The sequence below is a fragment of the Crotalus tigris genome, unplaced genomic scaffold (genome assembly GCF_016545835.1).
Source record: "Crotalus tigris isolate CLP2741 ecotype Arizona unplaced genomic scaffold, ASM1654583v1 scf7180000017551.9496454, whole genome shotgun sequence".
Classification (NCBI taxonomy): Eukaryota; Metazoa; Chordata; class Lepidosauria; order Squamata; family Viperidae; genus Crotalus; species Crotalus tigris.
In genome coordinates, this window is record NW_024096469.1 from 4076829 (window position 1) to 4091623 (window position 14795).

The following is a 14795-nucleotide window of genomic DNA, read 5'->3' on the forward strand; positions in this document are numbered from 1 at the left end:
AATAATGGCATGAAACGGAATGGAGCCGAGGTGGCGCAACAGTTAGAGTGCAATACTGCAGGCCACTTTAGTTGACTGTGTTCAGCAGGTCAGCGGTTCAAATCTCACCGGCTCAAGGTTGACTCAGCCTTCCATCCTTCCGAGGTAGGTAAAATGAGGACCCAGATTGTTGGGGGCAATGTAAATATATATATACATTGCTTACTGGTGTACACCGCTTAGAGAGTGTTTGCACTTAAAGCGGTATATAAGTCTCATAAATAAATAAATAAATAAAATAAATAAATGGTTAACACGAGGTGACATTTCAAGAAGGGTCAAAAGCAGCCAATTTTTTAGCAGCAAAATTTTCCTGCTTCTTTTTGCCTCTTTTGTTTTGCAGCTTCTTGGAGGTTTAGCTGGAAAATGTGCTCCGATCCACAGTTGAGACACATTGCACAGAAGGTGTGCTGGTAGAACTCAAAAATATGTTAGCATAGTGAATTCATATGAAGACAGCAGTGGATTATTTATTTATTTAAGCTTTAATCGAATAACAAAATAAAGACACACAAAATCATAATGAAAGGAAAAAGAAAGGCATGCAGGACTTTTATTTAAGGCTGTGTATACATATATAAACTTAAGGCCTGCAATAAATGGCAATGCCACAGTATTTCATTATGATCACCCATGGCTAACAGAGTCAGCTGCACCAGTGGAAACCTTATTAATGTGTTATATAGTTCTTACTGTGATATTGTTCACTACTTTTTAATATTTTAATTCCTCCTGTAATCTGCTCAGATAATTTCAGTTCCTGGATGTATTTAAGATTTTTAAAAAGTACATAAATAAATCCACGGAATAACATTCTCGAAAAGGTGAGGAAGGAGCGGTAATCATTTATTTTAACATTGGTTGCCAGGAATCTCAGGGTAATGCGCACAACCTCACCCCCTTGTTATCCTTAGAGGGCTTTGATAAACTGAGTGGTTCTCCCAAAGTCATCCCATTTGCCTTATGGCTGAAGAAGTATTTAAACCCAGATTCAGTATCAAATATTTCAGGCACTGCCTCCTGCAGACAAGTGGAACTGATCCAACACTCCTTCATTAGCATCTCCAGTCCTTTGCAAAAATTTAAGAAACTTCTGTAACTGGTAATCCTTTGTAGTTCTTGTGGTCATGATAAAAAGAGAGCTGTCACAATCATGCATTGTCTTGATTTCCTTCCTTCCTTCCTTCCTTCCTTCCTTCCTTTCTTTTTCCTTCCTTCCTTTCTTTCTTTTTCATTCTCTCTTTCTCTTTCTTTCTTCTTACTTTTGCATTTGCCAGGTGTTGTGTAGTATTGAAAAAATGAATTTGTTGTCAAGAGGATAAGGAGCAAAATCACAATCGCTAGGCCATCTGAATGACTCTAGAAAAATACCAAATGAAGACCAAGTATTAGATCATGTCAAAAAAGTAGACACCCTAAGTAAACCAACCGCCAGTAGGAAGGCAACACCTCTGTTTTAGCCCATAATTGCATGGGAACCATTGATTACATTCAAAGTAGATTAGCTCCAACACAAATGGAAACCCAGGATTATGTCTACACATTCTAAAAGCTATATAGTAGTCCCAGCACATCTAGAGTGACCAGTTGAGGAAGGCTACCATAAAGATATATCTGTCACAGGAGGTATGGTCCTCCCTTGATGGTGTCAATACATTTCTTCAAAATATTAGCATGCTTTTTGGTACTTTTGCCTCTGGGAAAAAAAAAAACCTAGATGTTGGAGAGCTTCCTCCAGGCTCAAGAGATCTACAAAGGACAGTAAAGTGTCCTTTGGTAGAATTCCACACATGGAACCCAATAATTAGTATACACACAGTTGCAGAGACCAAGATAGTAAGATTAAAATATAATCTGAGAAGAAATTAAGGGCTTTGGGAAAGGGCCTTCCCCACCGCAGTCTGCCTGGAACATGGACACAGCACAGAAATTCTCTCCACTTAAACCCTCCACTTAAATTCTGCCCCAACCTAATTTTAGACAGCATGTGCAAGAAGTATGGAGAGGCATCTCTGAAACGGAACACCATCATGAGCTAGATACGTAGCTCCACTTTCTCTAATTTTTCACATGCGTCAAAGGCAAATACCTCTTATGCCAAGCTTTTGCCAGTTTGTTAAAAGCTACTGGCACTGTTAATGAATTCCCTAACAATAAATGACTGGCAATTAGAAGACTGGGTCAGAGAAGGAACAATGACTCACTGGAAGAACAAAAACCTCAGTCCCTCTTGACGTGCAACCCATGTATATCACTGCAGCATATATCTCCATGGCACTCTGAGAAATGGCTGGTTTTCACTGCACCATTAAGAAATTGGAAACAAAGCAGATACTTCGCACTGGTGTTTTAGCCCAAATTTAGATGCTGAATAATAAAGCAAGGTCCATCCAAACAAACAAAAAATGTCAGCACATTTTGGAAAACTAGAGTGCATACAATGAAAGCTGAAGCTACTGTCTCCCATAAAAAGTCATAGCCATGGAGCAGGCTATCATAAAATGTGACAAGAGACATGGGTTTAGACAACTTTAGACAAGGGCCAGGGTTCTGACAAATTTATTTAGTAAATCTGCTTTTAATCTGCAACACTATAAATCACACAGCTTAGTAAGAGAAAGAGGTGGTCAAAGGTCTTCTTGAGGTCATTCCATAAAATGCCTGTTGGCATCACACATTAACAAAATAATGGCAAACATAAGGCTTGAGTGAGAGCCAACATTTGCTTCACAATTGCAGAGTCCTCAAATTAGAACACCCAGAAAATATTAAATGCAATTACATATTTGGAAACGTATAGTCTTGGAAATATGATTCCAACACCTTAAATGTGGAAAGGGCAAATATTATTTTGCTCTTACAGACCAGCATCTAATCTGTGCTTCTATAGCTGAAACCATATTCCCATCCTGCCATATCCTAGACATAGACATCTAATTTGTATTTGCATCTCTAGCATCTGATGTTTGCCCTTCTGAAATCCCTAGCATTGCTTTTCTTCTACATTAACCATATGAAAAAGTGGAGTTGCCTTGCTGAAGTCTTTATTGCAACTAAAGTAAAATTTACAAGCAGCAATACTCTTCCACCAAATCATCTCTTTTTAATTCTTGGATCATATTATGCACCCACATCTATTGTCTGGCACTTGTCCTAATTTGGAATCAATTGTGACAATATCATAATGCTTCTATTTATAGTTCTGACTCCAGCAGTCCTTTGAACCTAGAATGAAGCCTTCCCAAAACTGAGATCCTTTCCATGTGTTAAACCACAATGCCCAGAATTCCTAGCCAAGCATGATCAATGACCATTTGGCTACGAATTTGAAGGCAGAAGGTCACCTCCCTTGGAGGGTGGTTATGGATGATTCCCAAATCCCATCTGGGACTTGACCTTCCCTTTAATACTTAGAGGGACAAATTTCATAATAGATTCAGAAGATTAATATTTCAGATACTTCAAAGAAGACCAAGGAGAGAAGGCAAAAAGCTCTGTAACTAAAAGCAGAATTAACGAATGAGAAAAAGCATTTGCAGGCTCCTGTTACATTACTTTATAACATATATAATATCACATGACCAGTAAATCATTAATAGGCCTGTCTGAATCCATTAACTAATTTTAACAGAGCTCTCAGTGCATTCAGATACTAAAGTTTTCATCAGTGATCTGGTATGCCGAACTAAATTGAACAAAGTATATATTCTCCATCATTTTTGTGTAGAGTAGCAAACACTTTAATGAAGCAAAAGCCATTTAGAACAGCCCAGGTTGAATCTAGTATTTTTCTTGCAGGACCAGACAAAGCTGTTTCTTTTGATTGGGGGTGCCAGGATGGTGATATTAGGAGCCTTCCAACATGTGCCACTTGAGACTCTTGGCTCATCCTATTTAACCATAGACCCCTTCGTACCATCTTTGACAATTTATCATACAAACAAGCTACAAAGAAAAGTACTTTGTGATTTGCTCTGAATATGATGCCAGGTGACAACTTGATAATCTTCTGGGTGGTTGAATATGCTCTGAAATGGGCGTATTGAAAACAAGGAAAAAAAAAGCTGGACTGTTTGAAAACACCGGCCTATTAATGTTATTCTGTCTTAATGCTAAGATACATTAACAACAGAAGCAGCCTGCAAGCACCAGTATTTCCTAGCATTCTTCTATATTACTGTTTCATCCAATCATTGAGAAAAATCAAAAAGTAGGCTTCTGTGTGAAATAGAACATTTTTAAAACTTAGCAAAATTGAAGTCAGAAGAAAAAGGTGTCCTTCCAAGACTAAAATAATTTTTGGAAGCGATAGAAGTGAGAATATTTGCAATTGGATGCCATAAATAGTTTCCAGTAAATACCAATTTGACTTAAATTTACCACACCCTATGAGAAATACTCTTTCAGCATTTGATCTTTGGAATCACAATGTACACTTCTAAGGTTTTTCAAAGAATGGGAAAGAGGTTATTGACCATATTCACATAATATGGTAGACAACATAATGTGATGTTGAAGAGCCAACCTATCCACCAAATGCATTTTGATAACACAACAAAGTATAGCTGATCATGATCGACCAGTTCCTCTATCAGTACCTTAGCAATAATGTTGGCTGGCATTTTGTTTGTGCAAAAATAAACCAACCCAAAATAGAATCAGAGCCTCTCTGTAGAGAGATGAACCAGAACGTGGGAACAATGGGACTCCAGCAAAATCAACTCTGCTTTAAAGATATGCTTGCATTCTGCCTCATTTTCCTGGAGAAATACTGGATATTTGAATATAACTTAGCCATTAGTCTGGATCAGAAAAAAATGGACACATTTGAGATTATGGATAACCAATAAGAAGTCATCTTAAAAGGCAATGGTTAAGACAGTTTAAGTTCACACAATAAGCCTAATTATAGTACGGACCAGTATGAGTTCATCAGGAAGCAAGGTCTTTTTAAAAAAAAAAACATTTATTTTTATGAGTGATTGGGATCAAGTGAAGACTCCAGCTGCTTGCCATCCTCATGTTCCAAGATAGGGAAAGCATACGAAAAATGCCTGTGTTGTTTAACTACAGTGAGATTTCATATAATATCTGGGAGTGAAAAGCTGCTTGCAACAGCTTCCAAGTGAAAAGCTGGTCAGAGCAAATTCCTTGCCTTGTGAGTTCACAATATGGTTAAATGGTTGTGATAGGTTGTTGGTGCTTTTGTCCATTTTATTTGCTTCTTGATCAGAATTCCATGCGCTCATTATGTATTCCCAAGCAAACTGCGAACTGGGCAGTGCCAATTACAAAGACAGTTTTGTAGAAGAATGACCAACCTATCACTCTTTTAAGTCAAAGGTAAGCAGCATCCAAGTTTGCTGGAGACAATGCCGGCAGACACACTGCTAGAAAACTAAACCGGAATAATTCATCCCAACACCTGCAAAGAGAATTTATTCATTTCAAAGTGGAATTTGGAATGAAAGTAGCTTCTTTAGTATATAAAACTAAAACAATTTATTAGCATTTCTACAAGTGCAATTCAGAACTAGAACTTATATATATTGCTAGAAAAAACTATTGCTGGAAAAATATGATCTCCTTTTGTTACAACCAAATGTAATATGTTTAATAGAAACCAGTAACAGTTTCTTCCTATTTTTGAGAAATGCAGTGGCAAAACGTACAAACAAGGATTCAAACCTGAGCTTATCTATTGTATGCCTGTTCTGCTAACAACATCTTGCCAGACTGACAGTGATGCCATATTGCAGATTATGCAGCAGGGCAGATTCACTTCAGCTTTTCGTTAGCGCCTTCCAATGTCATCAGGGTTTGATCAACTTAACGCAGTCTTTTAACAGAAGTGAGAAATGGGGATATTACATTATTTCATTTAGTAATGAGATGGCATCAAAATTAGTTATATCTGGCTGAGGATCAGGTACGTGAATGTTTTACGTTATTGTTTGTATTAACGCTATTGCCAACTTCCTTTATGATGGATTTTATAAATCAGTATTCTGACATATTCCAAGAATGAATGAATGGAACAATAAGAGCCTTAGTAAATTATCACTTCTTTGTCTAATTCTAAAAGTCTGCTATGAATGTTATAACTCACAAACGTAACAAATAATAATCCATTAAACATTTAGTTGGAATAGCATAATTCATTTCTTGAATTCCCAACTTGCTTTGTTTGTATCTAGATGGTGAATATCCCATTTACATAAAATGCCATGTATTCTATCACATTTCTTCCAAATTTCATTCTCTTGTGTTATTATTTCATTACTACAGTGACAATCTAAGTGGTCAACAAACAAAATCATGGACCTATCTCTGCTGCTAGCTTCAAGGTCTACCTATTGCCGAGATCCTTTTAAAGGATAGAAAAAGAATTCGGCAGGATATTTTTTGTGTTCTCTGATAGCAATAGCACTTAGACTGATATACCACTTTACAATGCTTTACAGCTATCTCTGAGCAGTTTACAGAGTCAGCCTATTGCCCCCAACAATCTGGGTCCTCATTTTACTGACCCGGGAAGGATGGAAGGCTTGAGCCGATCAAGATCAAAGGAATCAAACTCCTGGCAATGTGAGCAGAGTGAGCCTGCAATACTGCATTCTAACCACTGCGCCACCATGGCTTAATATTAACTGATTGCTCAGATAGGCCATCTCTCCTAATGTCTTTGGATAAGCACCACCAAGAATTGAACAAGGATCCCACAATGCCATGGCTTCTGCTGAGCTGCTATAACTCAGCCTAACTGGCCTTACATAATTCACTGAAGATTGCATTAAACAATGAGCATGATCCTGATGCCAAACATGGAATAAGACAGATAATTCCCATGTACTGCTTTTTTGTCTGTGGATAAAACAGAAAAGGTATTTAGATGCCACCTAACGCCTTTTCAAGTAAGGTAGATTACATAGACAATTAGTGAACCCGATGCTAATCACTCTTTTGCAAATGGCAGCAGTAAGCCTGAAATAACTTAGCACAAGAATATAGCAATAGCACTTAGATTTATATATCACCCCATAGTGCTTCACAGCCCTCTCTAAGCAGTTTACAGAGTCAGCCTATTGCCCCCAACAATCTGGGTCCTCATTTTACCAACGTCGGAGGGATGGAAGGCTGAGTCAACCTTGAGCCGGTGAGAATCAAACTGCTGGCAGTCAGCAGAATTAGGCTGCAATACTGCATTCTAACCACTGTGCCACCACAGCTCTTGGGATATATGGGAATTAGGTGCTTCATTAGTAATAGCAATAGCACTTAGACTTAGGCTTAGACTTAGGCTTCACAGTGCTTTACCAGCCCTCTCTAAGCGGTTTACATATTGCCCCCAACAATCTGGGGCATTTTGCCAACAGATTGTTATCATCAGGGATGTACGTAAATGAGGTACCTTTGGCATTCTGGTGGTGTGGTGAAATCGGAGGAGAGATTTGTTTCCAGGGTGTTACTATAGCATAGAATTGCCATTAAGAGTATTCCAGGGTCTTTGGCAGAAGATCCCTCTACTCACAGACTTCAACTTTCAAACTGTTGACCATCACACCACCTTTTAGTGTAATCATAAGGTACACACATCCCCTAGAAATCCAAACAACAAAATGAATACAAATGAACAATGACAACAATACAATGAAACTTTGGGAAAAGTGGGTTTCTGGTAACAATGTAACTACAGCCTGGAGTTGCTGTAACAGTGAGATGGGTGGCATATAAATTTAAACAAACAAATAAATATTCTTCACATATGCCCCGGATACTGTTAGTACAGTATCTCTCCAAAGGAGAGACAATGAAATTTGGGGAATCCTGGACCATATCAACACAATTATAAGTGTAAAAGTGGGTTTGTGCATGTGAAGATCAGTCAAAGGAAATTTACAAGCGGGTTATATAAGAAATGTTAAGAGATTTGGGGATCTCTTTGTCACAAAGATTGTTGGAAATTCCATCTTTCTTGCTTAGCAAAAAAGAACTGAGTGAAAAAAAAATGACCTTTTCCCCCCACGTTTTGCAAGCTGTTACAAAAGCCTCTGAGTGTATTCATTCTCATTTTTATTCTCATTTCTTTTCTTCTTCCTTCTTCCTTCCTTCCTTCCTTCCTTCCTTCCTTCCTCCCTTCCTTTCTTCTTTTTTTTTTGGTACTCTGGAGTCTGAATATTCCAGTCAACATTTTTCCTTAGTCACAGTTTAGCTTATAATGCTGTTCTTAATATATGGTGGCAATGCTCTGTGAGAAGTCTTCAGTTTGCTCTTTCACAAGAATTCACAGAACAATGCTAATTCTCTCCTCCTTCCAATCACCCTTCTTTGGATTGAAGCCAAAGCTCATCTCCAAATACTTCTCATAATTTAGACCACGTCCAGTGGCTAAAAAAAGAACTGTCAGAAAGAAAAGAAATGCTTGCTTTTCTATGGTCTAACAAGAATTTAGTTCCCCAAATATTGCATAGTTATGAAAGGGCAGGTATGGAAGAATTCCCTGGAAATGGTTCTGTCGGTAGATGAGCTTGTCTGCCTGGGAATTCCAGAAGGGTCCTAGAAATATGTAGCCTGCCTCAAAGCATGGCATCCAAATCTCCTCCATCACCAAGCCCATAAGCAGCAGGAAGGTCATCCCAGCTGCCAGCTTTTGTTGCTGATGAAAACAATGATGTCCTTGTGTCTCTGGGAGCATTCCCATAGCACCATCTACTGTCACTACGGCTCTAGCATCTCAGACGCACAACAGAATATGGGCGAGAAATGCAGTTAGGTGGGTGGGCAGCATGGGTGTGCTGGTGTGCATGCTTGTTTTATTTAGCTTTTTCAACAGTCACACCTGTGCAAATTAAACATGTCGTACACAGCATTATTTTTAGCCCATTTATTGATTTGTTTATTTATGGCTGGCAGCTGTATTTTGGGAATTTGGCTGTTCCAATATTGTTAAAAGAACATAAACTTTGGATCATCCTTAATACAGTGCATCCAAAGAAAGCAGATAGCATCCATGCATTGGGGAGGAGGAAGAATCTCCAGATGGAAAAAAACCCCAAAATATTTATTTTAGACAAATCTATTCCTAAGCTGTGACAAAAACAACCACGATTTAATTTTAAACCATGTTGCTAAGAAATCCTAAGGCTCTGGGCTAGAATAGAAAGTAAAACATTAAAAGAAAATCCCAAGAAAAGGCAGCACCAAACCACCCCAAACTGTTTCCCCAAAACTGGAAATGACCATGAGCTTACCACTCTATTCATCCAGTCTTTACATCTCATTTCAGCCTATAGCAGACCTTCATTATGGTGAATATGTGCCTTTTTATTTTAAAATATCGTGGCTAGTTATGAACCAGCATAGTAAACAATGATTTGGTGCACCAGTTTGTTAGCAAAATCTTTGAAGGATGATACATTATAATGATTGGGATGATCCCTTTTGCATAGCCATCAAATTTTAGCTTACTTGTTGGGTGAAGATTGCATTGATGAAAGCCTGCCAGTGAAATGAAATCCGTACTGTCTCCCATTTTCCCTCGTTGTTGTTGTTGGGTTTTTTGGGGGGAGGGGACATCCTGGGACTTCTGGTCTTCTCTCTTTTACATTTCTCACACAACTTTTCCCTCACATGATTTAAGTAGCTACAAACCTGGATTGTCTACCTAGGGTAGTTAAGGCACCCAATGCCGAAGACCAAGCTAATTCAACCACTAAATATTACAGGTATTTATAATAATAATAATGATGATAAAGTTGGAGGGGACCTTGGAAGTCATCTAGTCCAACCCCCTGCTCAGGCAGGAAACCCTATACCATTTCCTCATAAATAACCTTCAGAGAGCTCTTTGGAAGATGAGCACAAATGATATACATAGTCTTCCTCCTTATTCACTCTAGCTTCATTATTTTCTTATTCCTATTCCTCCTAATTGTTAATAGCATGAATTGGACTCACATCCTTTGGAATTACTCAATCCTTTTGAATCCTTTGAAAGGACTCAATCCTTCAGAAGTTGCGGGTACTCCATCCCCATCTAATGCAGTATATTTTCCAGGTACATCTGATTTGGGATGAATAAAACCCTACAAACACTTAGATCAAAGCCTGGATTTAAAAGCCCAATATGTGTCTCTTAGGGTCTTCTTGTAATCTCATCTAGGCCTCTCCATGACTTCCTGCTTAGAGCAGACCCCCTTTTCTTTATTTGGGAAAAATTTTCTGACTTCATGCATTGTTCTGAGCTATTATTAACTAGGTTTGATGCAATTGGAACTGACCGGGTTCACACATTGTGCCAGGGCCTTATCTTTACAGTATTTTGTTCTTAGGTATTGTGTGAGCCTTGCCTATATATGGGTCACTTCTTAACAACTGTGCCTTTTCCCCAGCCTGTGGTGCTTCAGCAAACTACTGTTTCAGATTTCTCCAAGAAACAGTTTCATCATGCCAGCTTCACTGTGCTGACATGTGCTGTCTTCATCTGAACAGATTTGTTTTTCAGTTAAAGCAAAGCTAATCATCCACACTCATCCCTTCTTTCTTTCTCTGTCACACACACATTCAGAAGAGCCTTCGTCCCTTATATTACACGGGGAGAGCAGACTTACTGTGCAATTCAGAGCAAGCACAATATGCTAACAAAACCCGTTTTCAGCAGCATCTGCAAGATCCTTTGTTAGATGCATCCATGCTGTCTTATAGAGGATCCACTATTCTAAAGAAGAGATCAATTGCTCCCTCTGCTATAGTCTGATAGGATAGGCTTTTTTTCCCCCTGGAGATCCTGAAATGGCAGATAAAGCAAAAATTGGCAAACTGGCTGCCCATTTTCCCTCTTTTATTTTCCCAGTGGCAAATAATAGCTAGAAGGAGGCAATCATTTTGGTGGGGGGTTTTTTGGAAAAAAAGAGGCTATTTTGTTCAGAAAGAAATCACTGTGACCCCAGCTAGCCCTGCCTTTTACTAAAATTGTCAGTTGCAGTTAGCAGAGATGGATCCAGTTGCCCTTACAGTACCAGTTTTCTCCATTTTCCGTGTGAAGAAATATTTCAGAAAAAAAATGTTTCCCTCAACAATGATAGTGAGCAAATTCCCCCCCCCCATTACATTGTGCCCACATCAATTTGTAATTTGTGCCAGGTTTGTGACCTCATTTTTTAAAAACAAAAACATTTTCTTTCAAGTGGGACTGGATGGCATCATTCATGTAGTCTTTTTATTTAAAAAAAAATCAATTTGGAGCTTGGAAGAATTTAAGAGTCCCCTTCCCTTTCCTGATGCCTTCTAAATATATTGAAGTACAACCCCCTTCATTCTCCCACCACCATCCCAGCCAGGGGTGATGGGAGCCGTAATCTGGAAGCTCCAGGCTGATTTTAAGCAACTGAGTTTAACCAGCACAACATGAAAGATGTCAAGCAAGGAACAAAGAGAAATTTGCAGGCTATTATTTTCATTTGGAAGAAGGCGTTGTGTTTTGTGCTTATAAACTTACAATGCAGACAAAGAAACACATTTGTAATAGTCTAGAAGATCAGGTGGCAGAGTGGAAGCGAAGGCCTGGCTTTGCATCTGATGCACTGTGGAGATCAAGGACAAATAATTTCATGACTATGTTTGTGCCTGACCCTGATCTATTTTTGGAGCTCTTTGAGATACTGATTGTTTCTCATTCTTTGCTAGCTCCATGTGCTAGATTGCAACATAGCTGCTCAAGGGGCTGCTTATTTATTCAAGCTCATTGCTTGCAATGCAGAATATAACAGGGTTGAGCTGAGCACAGTGTTTTTGCTTTGGGCTTGGCCCGTTAGGAGGATGCCTAAAAACAGGCATGGATCGACAATGCCAGAGGCAGTTCCTCCCATGGGCCACTGCCAATGTCAATCACTTGAAACACATCAGTCCTCTCCCACATTTCCTGCTTTTAAATCGACTGCACTCAGAGAAGTAGATTTGCCCACCTCTCGTGTGGTTCTGTAGACCCTATGTTAGATCTTTCTTTGAGCATACTTATGTCACTTGCTGACACGGGTCTACTTTAATGGGAACCTTGGTCTGATTTCAAAAGACTTTTTGCAAATGCTTTTGGCTCAGACTCCTGGACAACAGATTTGTCCATTTTTATTCATTTATTTGTAGACCAAAAGGAGGTTGACGAAGAGCAGAAGAGTGGAAGAAAGGAGTATCGGATGACATAAAGAGAGAGATATATCAGCTGTTGTGGCTTGCTTGTTTGATCTAGAACATGTGGATCTCGTCTGTATGGTTTAAAAAACCTGATTTATAGTTTACTGTATGTAAACCTACACAATTGTAATTAGTTAGCCAACAAACCATGGCTAAATATAGTGCATGAACCCAGTCAAAATGGATTTTAGAGGAAGGCTGGAGTGCCAATTTTTGGTTTTCACCCCAAACATCTCTACTTTCAACTCCACTCACTATCAATATGGTCCTGATAGATTATCTCTAAAGGAACATAGCACAAAAATGTTCCCGCAGCTGCTAAAAACATGGCTGTGGAGAACTTCTAATTTCACTACCTTTTAGACATAAGAAGCTGACTTCTACCTATTTGGACTGCCTATATTCAGTGCCAGGGTTTTGGTTGCAAAACATGTGTTCTACCACTTAGCAACTGCCCTTCCTTTTTCAGCATTTGTTCCCTGCTCCCCTTTCCATCTTTAATTTTTTTTCTTTGCTATGTATTTTCTCCCTTCCTCAAGGTTATTAAAAACCAGCCCTTGTTTGCTACTAATGCCTTACCTGTGTGAAAAGCCCAAATAATCCTGCTGCCCACAATTTTTAAAAGCCCAAAAGCTCACAATATACCTGACTGTTTTTAGAGAGAATGGTAAAGGTACATGGGCAAGGGAGAGGGAGATTTGCAGAGTTTAAACCCGCCTGTGCAGGTGTTACTGTGTGATTACAGAAATCAATGAGATCAGAGATAAAGTCAAAATCTACAATGGGTTCTGCAAAGCTGCAGCATTTCTATAACATTCTCCTCTGCCAAATGCTTTCTGGCTCTCAGTAAATGTTTCCCTAGATATTTACTTTTGCTATAGGCATACAAAGGAGAATTTCAAAGGAAGACCTGACTGTATGAATCCTGCAATTCATACCTATCACTTCAGAACACTGAGGACTACGCAAGGAGAGATCCAAGCAGCAATGAGATCTGCAGAGTGGTGCCTGCTAATATTTGGACGGATTGGGGGGGGGGGAGATCAGGCATGTATCAATTACCTGCACTTCTTAGGGCCACCATTCTTCTGCAAACTGTTTCCTCTTACTCCCAGTAGAAGAGACAGCTCACCACATCCTGCTGCAGGTCAGGAGTGCTGTTTTCTTCCTTCTGCAGCAGCATGTAAATGTTCCCACCAGCAGAGGCGACTCTTTTGTGACTGCAACAGATGGAAATCTCTTTCACTCTCCACTGCTTTAATCAGTCTTTTTTTTTTTTTTTTTTTTTGCTGAGCTATAAATGGGAGAGTTGAGAGAAAGTAGGAATTTGGTTCAGCAAGAGGTGGCAAGAGATGGGCCAAAGGTAATCACTTAAGTATGAGCCAGCAGTGTGCGGCAGCAGCCAAAAAAGCGAATGCAATCCTTGGTTGCATAAACAGAGGGACAGAGTCAAGATCATGTGAAGTATTAGCACCGCTCTATAAAGCCTTAGTAAGATCACACTTAGAATACAGCTTTGGTCACCCCATGATAAAAAAAAAAGATGTTGAGACTTTGGAAAGAGTGCAGAGAAGAGCAACAAACATGATTAGGGACCTGGGGACTAAAACATGAAGTACGGTTGCAGAAATTGGGTACGGCTAATTTAAAGAAAAGAAGGATTTGTGAGGACATGATAGCAGTGTTCCAATATCTCAGGGGTTTCCACAAAGAAGAGGGGGGTCAACCTATTCTTCAAAGCACCTGAAGGCAGGACAAGAAACAATGGATAAAAATTAATCAGGGAGAGAACCAACCTAGCACTAAGGAGAAATTTCCTAACAGTGAGAACAATTAACCAGTGGAATGGCTTGCCTTCAGAGGTTGTGGGTGCTTCATCACTGGATAGCCACATCTGGAATGCTATAGGGCAGTGGTTCTCAACCTGTGGGTCGGGACCCCATTTGGGGTCGAATGACCATTTCACGGGGGTCGCCAAACAACGCAGTCTGCCATTTTCCCCCCTTTTCCTTAGCTGTGCTACTCCCCTTTATTCTATTGGCTTTCAAAAGCCAATAGGAATTGTCCAGGCTGTCTCTGCCCTGCTGAGCCCGCCAAAAGTCCCATTCTGCAAAGGTGCTGCACCAGTTGAGTAGTCCTCGACTTACGACCGGTTGGGGGTTGCGGCATTAAAAAGGTTGAGAACCACTGCTATAGGGTCTCCTGTTTGAGCAGGGGGTTGGATCAGAAGACCTCAAAGGTCCCTTCCAACTCTATTATTCTATATGTTTTGAATGACTGCACATAGGATGGGCTCCAGGTTTGAGGAGCTATATTAAATTTCCCACTGTTACCTTGAGTGCCCAACATAGTATTATTTTGGGCATTGGTTGGATTTGTGTAACTTGCTAAGGTAAAATATGGTTTGCTTGTTTCTGGCTTCATGCTTTGTCCAAGCCTAGGAAGTGTGCTTCATTCATTGGTTGAACAGAGAATGTGTGAACTCAACCCTTCTGGGAAAATTAATGGCAGCAGCCCATTTGAGTTTCCCACACTACTTGAGTGCAGAGCTGCAAGGGGGTTTGTGG

The 14795-nt window shown here is 39.6% G+C and overlaps 1 long non-coding RNA gene across 1 annotated transcript; it reads right to left on the reverse strand.

Annotated features, from left to right (window-relative positions):
* Positions 1–505: 505 nt before the first annotated feature.
* On the reverse strand, positions 506–13477 carry LOC120308218. Its single transcript, XR_005556795.1, has 2 exons — positions 13291–13477; positions 506–1398 (listed from the first exon to the last, which is right to left on the reverse strand). It is a non-coding gene; the product is annotated as an uncharacterized LOC120308218 (long non-coding RNA).
* Between the last annotated feature and the right edge of the window lie 1318 nt (positions 13478–14795).